General features: G+C 49.9%; 2 long non-coding RNA genes across 2 annotated transcripts; one reads left to right on the top strand and one right to left on the bottom strand.

The window, feature by feature from the left end:
* Positions 1–278: 278 nt before the first annotated feature.
* On the top strand, positions 279–17,918 carry LOC130708997 (uncharacterized). Its single transcript, XR_009009403.1, has 3 exons — positions 279–933; positions 1,064–1,210; positions 16,068–17,918. It is a non-coding gene; the product is annotated as an uncharacterized LOC130708997 (long non-coding RNA).
* LOC103002177 (uncharacterized) lies at positions 740–7,010 on the bottom strand. Its single transcript, XR_450294.2, has 4 exons — positions 6,942–7,010; positions 2,309–2,396; positions 1,637–1,661; positions 740–795 (listed from the first exon to the last, which is right to left on the bottom strand). It is a non-coding gene; the product is annotated as an uncharacterized LOC103002177 (long non-coding RNA).
* Positions 17,919–18,535: the final 617 nt, after the last annotated feature.

Here is an 18,535-nt window from a genome sequence, read left to right as displayed (position 1 = left end):
CTTTACATGAACGTCTGACCTCTTGCAGTGGATGGTGAAGGAGGCGAGGGTGGGGACTAACCCTTACTCATCCTTGCCTTCCGCAGAGCACGGGGCTCAGAGCCTGGCCCAGAGGAGAGGCTTGGTGAGAGCCAGAGAATGAAGCGCTGAGTCTGCATTCTTGTTTGGGTGCAGTTTTATTTTAAGGCCAGGAACATGCAAAGCATCCTGGAATATATTAGTCACTCTTCTTGCCAGGGGAAAGAAATCTGTCTCCTATTTGAAGAACTGTCTGGCGATGGACGGTGGTTTGGGCAGTAAAAACAATCCCACAGAACGTTACAGTTTGCAACGGGCTTTACTTCATCTGATCCCACGGGCTTGTGAGGTAAGAGGTGTCTCCGGTTTACGGTTGAGGAACCCGAGACTCAGAGAGGAGAAACTGCGTGCATGCGACAGCCAGTATGTGGTGGGATGGGTCCTCGGGTCTTGTGACTCCAGGTGGTAGGTCCCTCTCTCGTCACAGTGCTGTCCTGCAGCCCTGGTCATGAGGTGGGTGGAGCTGGTGATAAATTTTAAGGAGATGGCCCCAGAACTTCCAGAATGCCCAGCTGAGTATGCATCCTGGGTGAGAAAGAGTGAAGATAAATGACCTATGCTTTTAATTCAAGAAGCCGGAATAAAGAACTATTTAAAAAGTAGCAGAGTTTGACTTGACAGTGATTGAGACGTTTGATGAATTAAATGGAACGAACTCTTGCCTGTGAACTATGGACTGGTCTAGCGTAGGTGTCTGTGCCTGCTTCCTCGCGTCTCCTGGAAAATAAAGGCAGCAAGAGGAAGAGGAAGATTCAGGAATTCGACCCAGAGGCTCCTAGGCTCACCCAGCCTTGCCACTCCTGGCTGTCTGGCTTTGAAAAAATACTGTCTGTGCCTACATTTCCTTATCTCTAAGTAAGAAATAGTCATCATAATGATCCCTCGGCTGCTATGGATTTATGATCCCATTCAATCCTCCCCAACTCTGAAAAGTAGGAATTATTATTATTAATTTACTAATTTTTACTCCTTCCTCACTGTACAGACAAGGAAAGGGGTTCAGGGAGGTTAAAAGCCAGGAGCAAGAGGTTGCCGAGATGAACCCTGGTCCCCTCACTCACTACCCAATGTACCAGTTGCCAGCTACGTAACGCGGGATAGGAGGACCCATCCCAGCAGAGTTCATGTGACGGTAAGATAAGAAAATGTGGTTGAAGTGTCGAGATGATGTTAATTAGATCCCTTCTCATTTCTTTTAATAAATGTTTGTGAGTTAATAAGTGTATCCAGGTATCTGCATTTCTTTAAAGCATGTGTGAATTGTAGACCCTTTGTTTAATGATGATGAGTAGTTTACCAAGTTCATGCTGCTGCTCAGCCTGTTTAGTAAAGACCTTCCTGGGGAAAGTTACCATCAGGGGAGGAGGTGGAGCTAAGGACCCCCGCACCCCTGCGCCCGCGGCAGCCGATCCCTCTGGGTGGCAGAGGCCCTAGGAGGCAGGGAAGGGCCTTTGAAGTCCTGCTCTTGCAAAAACAAACCGATAAATGACGGCGTGGTTGCCAATCACTGCCTTCAAATGGGTGTCTGACCCCCTTGTAACGTTTAGTGGGGACTTACAGAAGTTAATCACGGAAACACAAACCTGGAAAAAACACACAGTACAAGGATTATCGATGGGTCTGGAAAGGCTCACAGCTTATTTCACATAAATGTTTTCATCAGACTTTCTCACCCTTCCCGACGATCATTCCAGCATCAATGCCCTAGAGGGATGCTGGTAGCAGGAGGCCAGAGAACATTCCCGAGGGGAGGCCTTGGAGGCCTTGGAGGAGGGCAGGACCAAGGCTGGACAGGACCAGACTCTGCCTGGTTTGAATGTCGGCTCTGCCTCTGATCAGTGCCTGACCTCCAGCCAATGCCCGTTCGCTGTCACACCTCTGGCAGAGATTCTAGGTCTTCCTCAAGTCATTTCCTTTCCCCTGGGCACAAAGGAGAAGCTAGCAGTGGCCCTGGGATGGGTTCCGGCCAATGGATGTACCTGGAAGGCACGCACGCCATGTGCCACGCCGCGTCCAGGCTGGCAACAGGTTCCCACTCCCTCGTTCCCTACCTGCCGGCAGGGAGAAAGCTCTGAGCACTTAGAAGAGGACAGGGCCACAGAGGAAAGGGCCTGGGTCCCGCAATGCTACGTGAAAGGCCACCACGCCAGACGTGGTCTGTGGACGTGACTGCTATGTGAGCAGGGAATCAACTCTTGTTGTGCCGAGCCACTGAGAGCTCTGGGCTTACCTGTTACTGCGTCCAGTGTTTCCTTTACCAACACAGATTCATCTTCTCTGTCAGTACCAGGGGGTAATGGTGGTCCTTATCTCAGCTGCTATAGAACCAAAAGAAATAATTTATTGGAAATCACCAGAGAAACTCTAAAAGCCCTAATCGTCGATCTTATTAGTCAGCCTAGTCTCAGAGCTAATGACACTAGATCCTGGGTCAACACTAGGCCAGGCTCCCCCAGCAGAAGGGGTCCTGGAACCACAAGCCACCGCCTTACGCCCCGTGGTGGGCCCGGCTGATGTCCAGGGTGATGCCACGCCTCCCGCTTTTGCTTCTGCCCAGTGCATGCCGCGGAGGAGCCGTGAGATGAGCCACGCCGTCCTGCTTATCCTCCATGGCTCATCCGAGGCTGTGTCAAAATTCTCTTCTCTCTCTTGCCACCTGGATTTCACCTCAAATGATTTTTGAAATAACAAAAGTATTACACACTTACGGTGGACAATTTGAAAAGAAAATGTAGAATGAAAATATCCGCCCACTAAAGAGGATCATTATTAATAGCATGGCATATTTCTTAAGTATATTTTTATCATAGCTGAGAACATAATTCCCGTACGATTTTGTCTCTTGCATTTTTTTGCTTGCCACTATCATAGGTGTTTCCCCATGTCACTAAAAATTATTTATTAGACGTTACTTTCGGGAGTTCCATAATACTCCAGGGTGAGGATGTACCACGATTTTTCTAACCCATTCCTCATTGTTGGATATTTAGTTGTTTCCAGTTCTTCAGTGTTATAAAAAATGCTACAATGACCATACCTGTAAGCACTGGATTGCTTCCTTTGCGGTCTGAATTCTTAAAGGCCATTCAGGTTTTAGACCTGGGTAATATGCGGAAACCATCGAATGCACTGGACACAACCTGGTTTCTGGAAGGTAACGGTATGGGGTGGTCACCTGCGTGATGCGGGCTACAGGAGGTCCTGGGGAGGGTGGCTGAGATTCTTGAAGGAGACTGGAGGGAAATTCTTTTCTGCAACAGCTCTGGGGAGGGGTGCTCTCTGCCTGCGTGTGAGGGACAGTGCGGGTTCCTCTGTCCAGTTCTCTCTCTTTGAGGGTCCGGCCAGGCCAGCCCCTTTGCTTGGGAGAGTCTGGGCTCATGTCTCATGAGCTGATGACTGCACTGCCAGGCCATATTTCTTTTTTTTTTTTAATTAATTAATTTATTTATGGCTGTGTTGGGTCTTCGTTTCTGTGCGAGGGCTTTCTCTAGTTGCAGCAAGTGGTGGCCACTCTTCATCACGGTGCGCGGGCCTCTCACTATCGCAGCCTCTCCTGTTGCGGAGCACAGGCTCCAGACGCGCAGGCTCAGTAGTTGTGGCTCACGGGCCTAGCTGCTCCGCGGCATGTGGGATCTTCCCAGACCAGGGCTCGAACCCGTGTCCCCTGCATTGGCAGGCGGACTCTCAACCACTGCGCCACCAGGGAAGCCCCAGGCCATACTTCTTGAGTGTTTTTCTTATTTATTTTTACCCACATCCAAGCATTTTTAAAAATTTGAGCTATATTTAACACACCACAAAATTCACTCTTTTAAAGTGTACAATTCAATTGTTCTAATATGATCACAAAGTTGTGCAACCATCACAACTATCTAACTCCAGAACATTTTCATCACCCCAAAAGAAACCCACACATGTTAGCAGACACTGTCCCATTGTCCCCTCCCCCTAGCCCCTGGCAACAACAAATTTACTTTTCTGTCTCTATAGATTTGCTTATTCCAGACTTCATATAAGTGGAATTTAGATGTGTGTCCTTTTGTGCCTGGCTTCTTTTACTTAACATAATGGTTTCCAGGTTCATCCATGTTGCAGCATGTAGCAGAACTTCATTTTTAAAACATATTTATTTATTTGTTTGGGTTGCACTGGGTCTTAGTTGTGGCAGGCGGGCTCCTTAGTTGCGGCAGGCGGGATCTTTAGTTGTGGCATGTGAACTCTTAGTGGCGGCATGCATGTGGGATCTAGTTCCCTGACCAGGGATCGAACCCGGGACCCCTGCATCGGGAGTATGGAGTCTTATCCATTGTGCCACCAGGGATTCCCAGAACTTCATTTTTCAATGGCTAAGCAATATTCCATTGTTTGGCTAGACCATATTTGTTTATCCATTCATCAGTTGATGGACATTTGGGTTATTTCCACTTTTGGGGTTTTATGAATAATGCTGCTGTAAACATTTGTGTACAAGTTATTGTGTGCATATGTTTTCAATTCTCTTGCTGTTTAACTCCATGTTTAGCTTATTGAAGAATTGCCAAATGGTATCCCAAAGGGGAAACACATCTTTCATTCCCAGTGGCAATGTATAAGTGTTCCAGTGTCCCCACATCCTCACTGACAGTTGTTATTTCTCCATCTTTGTTATTATAGCCACCCTACTAGGTGTGAAGTGGTATCTTATTGTGATTTTGATATGCATTTTCCTAATGATTAGCGATGTGAAACATCTCTTCATGTGTTTATTGGTCATTTGTATATCTTCTTTAAAGAAATGTATATTCAAATCCTTTGCCCATTTAAAAATTTGATTGTCTTTTTAGTATTGATTTGTAAGAGTTCTTTATATATTCTGGATTCTAGACCCTTATCATATAGACTTGCAAATAATTTTCCCCACTCTGTGGGCTGTCTTCTCACTTTCTTGGTGGTATCCTTTGAAACATAAAAGTTTTTATTAGAAAAATTTTTTTTAATAAATTTTTTAAAATTTATTTTATTTATTTATTTTTGGCTGCGTTGGGTCTTCGTTGCTGCGCACAGCCTTTCTCTAGTTGCGGTGAGCGGGGGCTACTCTTCGTTGCAGTGCGCGGGCTTCTCATCGTGGTGGCTTCTCTTGTTGCGGATCACGGGCTCTAGGCGCGCAGGCTCAGTAGTTGTGGTGCATGGGCTTAGTTGCTCCACGGTATGTGGGATCTTCCCAGACCAGGGCTTGAACCCGTGTTCCCTGCATTGGCAGGTGGATTTTTAACCACTGCACCACCAGGGAAGTCCCAACGTTTTTAATTTTAATGAAGTTTGATTGATCTATTTTTTCTTGTGTTGTTTGTGCTTTTGGTGTCATGTCTAACCCAAGGTCACAAAGGTTTATTCCTGTTTTTTTTTTCTAAGACTTAACACTTAAGACATATGGTATGAAGTACAGGTCCTACTCCATTCTTCTGCATGTGGATATCCAGTTACCCCAACACCATTTGTTGAAAAGACTATTCTTTCCCCATTAGATTGTCTTGGCATCCTTGTTGAAAATCAATTACCTATCTGAATTTATTCCTGGACTCTCAACATATGTCTATCCTTATGCCAGTACACACTGTCTTGATTAGTGTAGATTTGTCGTGAGTGAGTCTTGAAATTGGGAAGTCTGTCTTCCAACTTTGATCTTTTTCAAGATTGTTTTGGCTATTTTGGGTCCCTTGCAATTCTGTGTGAATTTAGGATCTATTTGCCAATTTATGCAAAAAAAAGCAGCTGGGATTTTTCAAAAAGATTGTGTTGAATCTGTAGACCAATTTGGGGAGTATTGCCATCTTAACATTATTCTTCCACGGTGTTACTCTTAAAAAGCAAAACAAACCACAAACCTCAACAGTTAGCTCACATGACCAACAATTATTAGGTTTTTCTGTAACAGCTCTTTATTTCCTCCAGCTACTTTTAAAAATGAAATGCTTTGCCCTTGTAAATGAATCATTTTCTTTTTACCAGTCAAGCTTAACTATGTATATTTCCTTATTAGACCATGATGATTCTGTTTCACTAAAGTTAGTAGGGGTGAATACCATAGAATGTCCCTAAAAGATGGAAAAGCCAAGGCAGAAATCGCTCATGCAAACCCCTGCGCAACTTGCCGCAAAAGAGCAGGTGGATTTGGGATGAAAGCGGAGGGTTCTTGGTTCTCACGCTCCTGTGCTCGCTCAGAGCATCGGCAAGAGCCGCTTTCAAATCCCAGCTGCTCTCCGTTCCTCTGCTTTTCGGTGCATATTTTAAAAAGTATTTAATGTCTTTGAATCTGTGTTTTCTTCTTTATGATAGGGGTGTGATCCAGGTGCCCAGGGGACCTCCTGAGCCTGTGTCTGTGATATGTCACACTTACCTTTAATGACAGAGTTGCCTGAGCGCCCCCAGGCCTGTAGCCCCTTCACACTGTCCCCCACTTGCTCCTGTGAGTCCCTGGAGGGTGGCTCACGTGCCCAGAGCCAGCCTGTCAGCTAGTTACCTGCTCTGTCACACCTGCCCCTGCTGCCTCTTCTGCACCTGTTCCCCCCCACCCCCCACCGCCCCCCCCCCCCCACCGCCCCGCCTCGTTGATGCTCGGTCTCCAGGAGACGCCCTCATCGGACTGCCAAAACCGCGTTGGGATTCATTTAAGTCTCCACGCCCCGTGGGGCACCAGAGCAATGCTGTTTCTATACAGATGAAGAGAATGGGCTTCTCCACCTTAAATGCAGCAACTCTGTCCAGTTCCGGAGTCTCTCTGAGTCATTCTTGAAAAATCCAGTAAGCCTCCGGCCCTTTCACCTCTTACCATACTCCAGCCAGCGGCCCTCCACTGCCACCATTCTCCTCTGCTTTCCATTTACCTCCGCCTCATCCCAACGTCCTCTTCCCTCCCAGGTCGCCAGACAGAAGCGTGAATGAATGCCAGCCCGCTTGGAGAAAAGGGTGTGTGTGTGTGTGTGCGCGCGCACGCGTGTTGGGGGCATCTCATCAACAAGGGCTGGGCACCTGCAAGCATGAGTTCCTGATAGTTGAAAACGGTGCCTACCCCCAGAGGCGTCATGAGGATTAACGGAAGTAATGCAAATAAAAGTACGTTAAGTTAATGCAAAACAAATATAAAATAATGCCCCCCCCCAAGTCCCTGGTACAAAGAAGACACTTCCCCGAGGGTTTTAAAATATCAAAGTGACAAGATCCCTTTTCTAGTTAAAAGCACATTTTCCAAATACTCCTTGCCGTCCCAGTGGAAAAGCCCCCAGGCCTGTGATTCCAGGAAAGACCCCCGGGCTACGCCCGTCCTTCCTGGGACTCCCCTTGGCTTGGGCCGAAAACGGAAGCTTGTTTCCTCCACCCCTGAGCAAGGCCTCCCCCAAGGCCCCTCCTCCGCAGCGATCCCGGCCGCGGCTCGAGCCCCGCCTCCCCGGGGCCCCTGCACCGCGCAGGCCCCGCCCCTCCACTGCCGGCGCCGCTTCCCGGGCGGGTCCCGGCGCCCGGACGAGGCGGCTCCGTTTCCAAGCCGGCGGACGCGGCAGTGCGTCCCTGCGCTCCGCCCGCCACCTGCGCCCCCGCGGCGGGTGCGCGCCTCGCCAGCCTCCCGGCGGAGGAGCGGGAACCTGGGTTAGGAAGCGGGGCGGGCAGGTGACGGGGGCGAGGGCGTTGCGAGCCGGGAGCCCGGCCACGTGGATTCTCAGATCTCCATGTGGTTTCGTTTCAACACGCAGCCGTTGCGTGTCTGGGTGTTCGCGCAGGTGGGATACGTGATTCGAGAGGTCGGAGTGCAGAAGCAGCAGGAGGGCTGCGTGGGCCAGGCCCTGAGGACATGGGCACCACATGACAGAGCCCGACCCGGGGAGTTCAGGAGAAGCGCCAAATGCACGACTCTGTGACACGTGTTTTAGTGAGATGCGTGCAGGGTGCAGAAGTGAAAGGGAGGGATGCTTTCTGGAGCGTCTTCAGGGAGGCCTAAGGCGAGTTTAAGTTTGCGGGGTGGATAAACACAGAGCAGAGCATCCCGTTGAGAGGAAACTGGGTCTTTTTTTTTTTTTTAATTTTTTTATTTATTTATTTATTTATTTTTGGCTGTGTTGGGTCTTCGTTTCTGTGCGAGGGCTTTCTCCAGTTGTGGCAAGTGGGGGCCACTCTTCATTGCAGTGCGCGGGCCTCTCACTATCGCGGGCTCTCTTGTTGTGGAGCACAGGCTCCAGATGCGCAGGCTCAGTAATTGTGGCTCACGGGCCTAGTTGCTCCGCGGCATGTGGGATCTTCCCAGCCCAGGGCTCGAACCCGTGTCCCCTGCATTAGCAGGCAGATTCTCAACCACTGCGCCACCAGGGAAGCCCCCAGGAAACTGGGTCTTTAAAGCTGGAGGGGGTGTGAGCCAAGAAGGAGTCCGAGGGGAGCTTGGTGCCCCATCATCTCCTTCAGAGCCACCTTCAATAGCAATCTCAGCAGAAACGGGGAGCTTGCTCTGTGGGCTCCACTTCAAGGTATGTCTGTCCCCTCCCCTTTGGACTCTATGTATTACCTTGAGCAGCCATGGGTGGTGTGGAGCTTTGGGGACAAAGGGATTGACTGGGACAGAAACAAGAATGGACAAGACCATGAAAGGCGTTGGATGCCATGCTGATGGGCTTAAACTTTATCCTGTGGGCTGGAGCTTGCAAGCTGGTGGCCATGAGATGATTTTTATTATTATTATTTTTTAATCCTAGGAACTTGGTTTGTTTAATTCATAAAAAGTTTTAAAAGTCAGTACCTTTCTAGCATCTCTTGGAAGACTGGGAAGATGTGGCATCACTGGATTCGTGATCCTGCGGGGGGCTGGTGCCAGGTGACTGCTGCCGGCTTTAAACCAGGCACGGGCTCTCTGTTTGCCTCAGTCCCCACCACTCCCTTATGTCTCCCAGGAAACTGCCAGGGCTCTGCAGGCACTTCAGTACACCCCCTAGAGGCAACTGGGAGCCAGTGGTTTTAGGTAGGAGAGTTGAATGGTAGGATTTGGAGTAATATGATTGGTAGGTGATTGGATTTGAGAGGAGGCCATTGGAAGCAGGGAGACATGTCAGTCAGTGTTAGAGCAGACAGATTTAAGTTGTATCGGAAACACAGTAGGGGAGCAAAGTTTGCCACCCCAAAATGTATCTCTTTGGCATGAGGATTAATCTAGGCTTATTATTTTTAAAGCCCAAAGACTCAGGAAGAAACTTTGACCTTCTCTTTAACTGCCTAAAGTGTGTTGACAGAAGACCTGTTCCAGGAAGGAGCCATCACCATAGATCAGTATAGTATGAACTAGATGTGCAAAGCCTGTCTGTTAAAACTCCTCTCTGTGTCCCATTGTCTCTGCTGGCCCAGCAGACGTTTGCTTACCAGGCCTTTGCTTTTCCATCTCCACGTCAACTGCCTTCCTACCCTTTGAGGTCTCAAATCACTACCCCCAGCATCTTCTTTTGTCTTTAGCTGAAAATGTTTAAGGTGAGGGTTTCGGCCATTTTGGCGAGTTACTCAGTTTTCCTGGGTTTCTCCCATGTTATGTGTTATTAAACTTTTTTTGATTTTTTCCTGTTAATCTGTCTCATGTCAATTTAATTCTTAGACCAGCCAGAGGAGCTTAGAGGGGAAGAGGAAATATCTCCCCACCGCCACAAACACACACACACTTTAAATATGGCAAAACAGCTCCCTCTTCAATACTTGGAGTCCTTAGATTTCCTAAGATTTCTTTACCCCATCTACATTTGTTTAAATTTAATTTAAAGATTATTTCTTTTGGGGGGAGGGAAGTACAAGTGTCTTTCTTCCCAGGGCCCACTTCTCCCTTCTGTGTCCCCCTCCCCTCTCAGAGATGGAGCTGGGTTTGGCCTGAGGAGAACATCAAATCCTGGACTGCTGAATTTCTGACCCCAGAAGGCCGCTTGCAGGATTCAGCCTCATACTCTTCCAGCGGCTCTAGTGCTCATTCCCTGTAGAGCTGGGCTGCATCCTTCCCACGCCCGGCAAACACCTATTAGTGCTCTGGAAGGAAGAAAAATAGAGAATTGTCGGGGAAGCGTGGTGGGGAAATAAAAGGCTGACCCTGGACCCGTATGTGATCCAAGTTACGGTAACAGCTTGTAGAGGAGAGAAAGGAGACCTGTCTCCAACTTCTGCTTCCCCTCCACTGCTGGGCGACACACCCAGAGTGGTTCTGCGTCTCTTTTTCTGCAGCAGGAGGGGAGGAAGATGGTGTGATGCCAGTCAAGGGCCAAGCAAATGGAAAGCCAGTGGTATGATTTGTCCGGCTATTGATCTCGCTAGCCCACGCCTCCACTGCTGGAGCTGATTTCATCTGTAGGGGCCGTGTTGTTTACTGACTTAAGCATCTCTTTCGGTGCCGTTGTCTCAACATGGCACTTTTAGGTAAGATAATGTTCCTGTGTGTGTGTCTCGATTACAAATGTCAGTAGAGATAGAAGTGAAGGTCTGAAATTCCCTGCGGGGTATTTGCTCTTCCTGGCTCAGGACATGAGAGGCTGCTGGCAGTCAGTTTACCTGCACCGGCGGGGAGGTGGGGCCTGGGACAGAGACTCACTCATTCATTCAACAAGCACTCTGTCCTAGTGTGGCTTCTTGGGGACACAGATCCTGAGCCAAGGATTTGAGAGCACGTTCTTTACCGAGGAGCTGAAGTGAGGAAGTAAGACAGAGAAAGAAGGCAGCCAACGAAGCGTGCGTTGGCAAGTCAGCTGCCGCCGTGGGGCTTCGTCATGCTGGGGAACTTTGGGATCCAGCGCAGAGCACCTGCCTCAGAGTTACCCCACCCAAGGTGGGGGAGGGAGCTGGGATATTTGTACACCAACTCCCATCAGTCATTGATTGAGAACCAATCATGCCGAGGGAGCGTGAGTTCCTGGAACTTCTGCCCCGCTGCTGGAGTAGGCAGGGTAGGCTTTGGTGGCCAGAGGAAGTGCTCAGACAAAGGGGTGCAGGTGCTGGCAGCAGAAAGTGGGACCAGCCTGGACTAAAGTGATCAGAACAGAGGCTCTGGGTGGAGGCAGTGACAGCACCTGCTGCGTGTCCTTTGAGGCCTTCCTGTGTGCCAGGCACGGTCATACAATGGTTACTGAGATGGATTTTGTCTCTGTTTTCACAGAACTTACAGCTTAGTGGGGGAGACAAACAAGTAACCAGGCTGTGCCCCAAAGGCGGGATATTATGTGATGGCAGAAAAGAGAAGTGTGTCAGGGAAGGCCTCCTGGAGGAGGTGACATCTAAGGTGGACCTGCCTTAGGACTAGAAATAGCCCCAGTTGGGAGGGGCAGCATGTGCAGAGGCTCTGAGGAGAGTGAGTTTGTGCTAAACTCTGAGAAACTACGAGAAATTTGGCATTGCCTAGGGTTACAGAGTTCGAGGTGAGGATTCAGGAGGAGAGGCCCCGTGATGGAGAACTTAGAAAACTGTTTGGACGATTCCTAGAGGCAGCTTCTTCCCAAGACCAAATCCCCTTCCAGTTACTATTTCAGGTCCTTACGTGGTTGTCTCTAGCATCTTCCTCTCTATTTTAATCTTGCGCGCAACCTGTTCTCTTCCACGTATTTCTAACAAAACAGAACCTTTTAAACCTTTTAAACAGAAAACCTAACAAAGGTTTATCTGATTTTGTTACAGATTAAACTAACCTATAATTGGCAAACTATTCCTGTTCTTAGATTCAATGGCTGGTTCAAGCAGTATTTATAAAGAGTCCCTTAAGATCCTCAAAATATGTGATGGGCTCTGGCGTGTTGTGTTCTCTATAGACGGTTGCAAGGATGTCCCCCAGCCCACACTCTTCTTGCAGCAGGATTGGCCCTCCTCCCAGTGAGAGGTAGGCCCTGTGTTTCTTATTCTTGAAACCGCATGGGCTTGCGGCCACTGTGGTCGGGATACTATGTGACTTTTGAGGCTAAGTCATGAGAGGCAAGACTCCCCTCGGTTTTCCAGGGATGCTTGCCTTGGGAGCCCTGGGCCCTCACGTAAGAAGCCTGAGGCCGCCATGCTGTGGGGAAGCCCAGACCGCATGAAGAGTGGCTGTGGCCTCCGGCCCCAGCTGAGGTTCGGGCTGAGCGCCGGCATCGACCGCCAGACTTAGGAGTGACGACACTGTCACGCGATTCCTGCCCCCAGCCGTTCAGTCACTCCCAGCCTTTGAATCCTCCTGGCTCAGGCCTCTGACCTCATGGAACAGAGATAAACCCTCCCCACTGTGCCCCTCCCGAATTACTGGCCCAGAAAATCCGGGAGCAGGGTAAGTTGATTGTAATAACCCGCTGAGTTTTGGAGTAAATTGTTATTCACAGAGCTGAGTCACTTAGAGGACAATCTCACACCATGTATAAAGGCCCAAAGTTTGTGCTACAGACCACAAGCACCCCGTGGAAGGTCCCAGAGAGGAGACTTCACACTTGTCCAGAGTTTTCTTAGAGTTCAGGCTTGAACCAGCCTTGAAAGACGGTGACCACCCTGCAGTCACTTCCTCTTCCAAACAGAACAAAGTTCCCTTGACAGACCTCTCCCCGCCCATGCTCGTCTGCCTGGCATCGATGCTTCAGGCCCGTTGGACTGGGATTGGATTAAACCGTGGTCGGTTCAGAGACAAGGAGGCCACACATGCATGCCTAGGACTTCATGGAAAGAAAAGCTTCCTGCCTTTTTCTTGGAGGACGCCAGCAGACGCCCAGTGTGGAATGAAGCTGCTTCTACGTCAGAGGGGGAGCCCGGGGCTGAGAGCATGGGTGTGGGTGCTGGGGGGAAGCCTCCCCACGGAACGCAAATCGGGGAGCCGGACAGAGCCAGGGGGGCGCCAGGCCGTGGGCGACAGCGTTTGATTTGCCGCACAATCCCTTGCTAGTCCCAGGCCTTGATTTTTTTTTTTTAATTTATTTATATTTATTTTTGGCTGTGTTGGGTCTTCGTTTCTGTGCGAGGGCTTTCTCCAGTTGCAGCAAGCGGGGGCCACTCTTCATCGCGTTGCGCGGGCCTCTCACTATCGCGGCCTCTCTTGTTGTGGAGCACAGGCTCCAGACGCGCAGGCTCAGTAGTTGTGGCTCACGGGCCTAGTTGCTCTGCCGCATGTGGGATCTTCCCAGACCAGGGCTCGAACCCGTGTCCCCTGCATTGGCAGGCAGATTCTCAACCACTGCGCCACCAGGGAAGCCCCCAGGCCTTGATTTTTTAGTGCCCTTTATTATACAGACTAGTTTTAACTGGATTTTCTGTGACTTGCAACATAAAGAGTCCTAACTGATCTCAGTGGGTGGGATCTGTTCCCTGGCAAGGAGGGGAAGCATCTCAGGCAAGGGGAAAGGGGAGCGTCCTCCCAATGTGTAGCCACTGCGGCGAAGCCTGTCAGATAACAAGGGGGAAAGTTCCCACGTCCAGAATATGGTTTGGTGTAATGTTTCCCAAAGTTTTATTTTTTCCTTAGTGGGTCAGTAAATGTGTATGAGCCACTGGTGTCAGTGCTGTGCTGTGTTGGGGAGACGCCGAGCGAGCATGGGGGCCCCGCCTTTGTGGAACTTGCGTTCCAGCAGGAAGTACAGATATCATGCTGGTTATAGTGGGATGGCTGGGCTGCAGGAGGGATAGAAGGTGCTTGGAAGCTGTGTCGGGCCGCACACAGTTTGGGAGGAGGGTGAAGGAAGGCTTCCTTGAGAAAGCGACATTTAAGCAGGGCCTGAAAGGTGAGTAAAGATTTAATTAGTCAGTGGGGGAGGGGCTTGGGGGTAATGTTCTAGGTAGAGAGAATAGCACGTATTTGGCTATAGGACTTCTAAGGGCTTTTAAAGTGTAAAGGTGCACTGTGAACCCCAAGAGGGGCTGAAGTGTGCAGTCCCCAAATGTACTGACATAGAGTTCTGATTTATTAGAGAAGCATCTTGTAGGACTTAGAAAAAACAGCATGTGTTCAGGAATGAAGTGTTCTGAGGCCAGAAGGAACATGGTCCTGATTCAGGTAAAGACCTATGTATGAGAATAGAGGGTGATGATAGATAGATAGATAGATAGATAGATAGATAGATAGATAGATGACACATAGGTAATAGATAGATGACAGATAGGGAGATGGATAGATAGATGATAGATTGATAGATAGTAGATAGAGGGATAGATAGGGAGATGGATAGATGATAGATAGATGGATAGAGATGATAGACAGATAGATGATAGATAGATAAATGAATGAGATGGATGGAGGGAGGGAGGGAGGGAGGGAGGGAGGGAGAGAGGAATATTAGACAAGGCCCAGAAGGGTCAGGATGGGGAGGGAGTTGAATGTCAGGATAAACACTTTGTTGGTGTCTGAGTGTAGATTCATGGCTGAGGTTTATGTGAGAAGTTTGGGAGCAGAAAGGAGGTTACAGTGATCCAGGCATGACATTCTAGGCTAAAGTGGGGACCAAGGTGGGAGAAAAAGAAATAAATTTCAGAGACGCCCCAGAGGAGGGACAGGCAGTGATTAATGAGAGCCATCTAGAGTGACAAGAAAGGCAAGAAGAAGCAAAGTGTAGAGTCTGGGTTTCAGGAGGAAGAGGAGCTCTAGGAAGAAACGGAAAACCTCTGTCTCGCTAGTGACTACTAGTTCACTGCACAACGGCAGGAAAAGTTCAAGTCACCAAGTTCCGAAGCATTTGCCAAATCCTCAGCAGGGCTGGTGAACCCGGGGAAGCTGAGAGAGACGTCGAAAATTATGGTAAACAGAAGCTCAGAGATTTTCGGTGGGTTTTAATCATCGGTGTCATCATTACTTCGACCCCGAGAGCTGCCTCTCTTGTTCACAGGTGACAGGAGTGACATGGCCTCCTTCAAACCCGTGCAGCCGCATTTCATTAAGAGGAGAGAGAGAGAGAAATTTCCTTTCAGGTTAGGATGTCAAAGAGATGAAAAAGAGGAGATATTTAAGAGAAAAATAACTCAGCAGTACACCATTCATCTCTCTCTCTCTCTGCCTCTTTCATCTCACCTGACCTGATACCCTGAACGTCCGGGATAAGAAACGTGGGCGCAAACCGCGTTCAGCGGCAGGGCCTGCTCCCCAGTGGCACCGGGGTTAATACAGCCGCACACAAGTGAGGTTTTCACCCCGTAACCACCATCCTTTCCTTTGGGGGATCAGGGCTCCAGGTGTCAGGCTCTGTGTGCGGTTCCCGGGGGGTCACAGCGGGATGCCTGGTGCAGCTGCTGCGGATTCAGAAGCATCTTTCAGAAACCGTGACTGGAGTCCTTTGGCTGTTCCTGGTATTCACCTGCGAGGCTGATGCCACCCTTGACCTGGGCATTTCCCCCAGTCAGCCCTTGTCCTCCTGTAAGGGGTGCGTTGATGCATCACTTGGGCGGGACTCACGGCCCCCAGAGAAGCCCAGTAGGGCTTTGCTGGGACCAGAATGAGCGTTCATACTTCATCCCGTTCGGGGAAGGTTCCCGGAGCATCTCCTTTGCACCAGACACGGGGCTCTGCATGGGGCCAGACAGACACAGAGCAGGCACCACCACCGTGAATAAGCCCGTGACCAGGCCTCCGGAGGCTCAGACGGGGCTGGGGACACAGGAAGGGGACCGGGACTGGACTCTAGGGTGACTGAGACAAAATTCCATAGACGGGGGGCTTAAGCGACAGAAATGTACCGACTCACAGCTCTGGAGGCTGGGAGTCTAAAACCAAGGCAGGTGTCAGGAGGAGGTGGCACTTGACCTTAAGGAGGGAGGAGGATTCTGAAAGGTGCAGAAAGACATCCAGGTGGAGGGAGCCGTGTGAGCCTATGACCTCATTAGAGGGGTTAAAAAATAACAGCGCAGGCCTGGCCGCTGACGTCAGGCGTGGTGCGGCCTGAAGATCAGGGATTGTCAAGGTCATGCTCGCTTCTGTAGGAATGACGATATAATAATCACTGAATCCCAATGAGCGTTTACTATGTGCCGGGCACCCTGGTACGAGCCGTATGTGAATTTTCTCTTTGAACTCCATGCAGCCTAACGAGGCCGTGAAGGACGTGACTTTCCTTGCACGGACGAGGAAGCTTCGCCCTGGAGAACTCAGTGATGTGCTCGAGGTCACGCAGCTGGCAGTCCTCAGCCCGGGTCTGTCCCCGCAGCCCAGGCCCTACCCCTCCCGCTCGCCGACGTGGGGTAGGAAGTGTGCAAGTGTTCCACGTGTGGCCGCTGAGCTCCTAAAACACACGGATTCTCAGACCGCGCTCCCGGAAATGCTGGGGAGAGGCCATCACTCTACTCTCAGAGACTTCCGGGGCGATTCGGCTGGGAAGCGACCACAGAGTAGCTGTGAGCTTTGCAGGGTGGATTCTGTCCCGACCCACCTCCAGAGCTTTGTGTCCTTGAAGTTCGCATCTCGGTAGGAAGGATGTTAGGCAGAACCTAAAAGGCAGGGCTTCTATGCCTGGCCCTGCTGCCAGCCAGCTGTCAGATTTTGGACGAGTCCTGCGGCCTCTTTGGGTTTTACTTCTTTGTGTGTCAGAGCAGGGGGGGTGTCGGGCGGAACAGACGACTCCTGAGTTGGCCTCGGGCTTTGTCACGCAACAGTTCTGCTGAGCAGTGGCATTAGGAGATGGCAAATTCAGTCATGGAGGCTTAGACGTCTGTATTCGTTTTCTCGGGCTACAGAAACAAAGTACCCTAGACTGGGGGCTTCAACGACAGAACTTGACGGTCTCACAGCTCTGGAGGCTGGGAGTCCAAAATCAAGGTGCTGGCAGGGTTGCTTCCTTCTGAGCGGGAGGGGAAGCTGCTCCGGGCCCCTCCCCCAGCCCCTGGGGGTTTGCTGCGCGTCCTTGACGCCCCTTGTGTTGTAGGCCCATCGCCTCAGTCCCCGCCTCCATCTTCACGCGCTGTGCTCGTGTGCGCGCGCGCAAATCTCTCCCTTTTATCAGGGTACTGGTCGTATCAGAGGAGGTGGCACCCACCCTAATCCAGTATGACTGATTATACCTGCAATGACCTTATTTCCATATAAGGTCACATTCTGAGGTCTTGGGGGTTAGGGCTTCGACATATGAATTTTTAGAGGATTCAGTTCAACACATAGCAAGGTCCAAGGGAAAAACGCCACTAAAATGAGCCAAAGTCACTTGAAACTGAGTTAGGTTTCTGATCTGTCAGGAATAATGGTTGCCTACCAGAGAATCCACTCAGGCCAGTTTAGGGTGGAAAGGGATTTATCAAAGGATGCTTGCTAACTGCAGAGGGGCCAACACCTCAGGAAGGCCACCCACTTTGCGCGGAGGCCCGGCTCTAGCGGAGGCCCTGGCGCCACTTCTGGGCACAGACGCGCAGCTCCCAGGACACGGCTCGGGCCCCGCCCCCGGTGCAGGCTCTGGCCCCGCCCCAGGTGCAGGATCTGGCTCCGCCCCCGGTGCGTCGCGCAGCGCCTGCTGCCTTGCGTGTCGTGCTCCTCCCAGAGTCCCACACACACGTGTCTCACGCTGTCTTAGTGGAATAATTTGGAAGGACTACGTTGAAATGGAAAATGTGCATTCCTTTGACTCAGCAGTTCCACTCCTATGACTTTTTCCCCCTGAGGAAATAATTCAGGGAGTGCCCAGACATATCTTTGTAAACACGTGTGTTTATCAGAGTGCTGCTTATGTGAACCAAGACACCTCACTATCCATCAGTGGTAGATGGGCTAAATAAACCGTGATACAAGTGTGCCCAGCGTGAGGCTACGTTCAGTGTAATGATATAAATCGGTGGTTTTCAGCTCGGGTCAGATCCAAAGGCCACCCCTTCTATAATAAATGTCAGACCCAAATGTCCCCTTTCTATAACAAATGTTTATAATGCTCCCCTTACTATCCTGAAATGAAATTCATAGATAATATAACCTACACACATGATTTTTTTTAAATCGATATAATGACATAATGACTCATACAAGTTTAAAAAATCAATATATTGCCTTAATTGTAACATAAAAGAAATAAAGGGAGAAGAATTGGTAATGAATTGTTTCAATATGTAAACACACAGGCATGGGTACACGTGGAGACACATGGAATGTCAAGGTGGGCCGCTAAGGGAATCCCCACCAACGACCCGGGCAGGAGGCAGACCCTTCAGCTGTGGGCGCCAGGAGTTCAGATCTTCTAGCTGCATTGTTATGGATGATGGGGTTTCCCAGAATGAACAAAGCGAGGTACAAGCCACCCTCAATATCCCTCCATGTTCCTGGAATATGTGGTATATGTTAAAACCATGCAAAATTGCTTGTGTCTAAATTAAAATGAAGTTTGGATCTTAGATTATTCTAAATAAGCTTTTCAACTACACGAACGACTGGGGTGATATTTCAAAATTACGAGGGCTACTTCTCCACGTGGGGGGTTGCCTCGCACAATATAGGACACTCAGCATCCCTGGACCCCCAGCTGCTAAATGCCGGGAGCCCCCCAAGCAAAAAGTCCCCACAAATTTCCAACACACT

The sequence above is a fragment of the Balaenoptera acutorostrata genome, chromosome 10 (assembly GCF_949987535.1).
Source record: "Balaenoptera acutorostrata chromosome 10, mBalAcu1.1, whole genome shotgun sequence".
NCBI classification, from domain to species: Eukaryota; Metazoa; Chordata; class Mammalia; order Artiodactyla; family Balaenopteridae; genus Balaenoptera; species Balaenoptera acutorostrata.
Note: the sequence above shows the minus strand (reverse complement) of the source record. Positions and strands in the feature narration are given on the sequence as shown.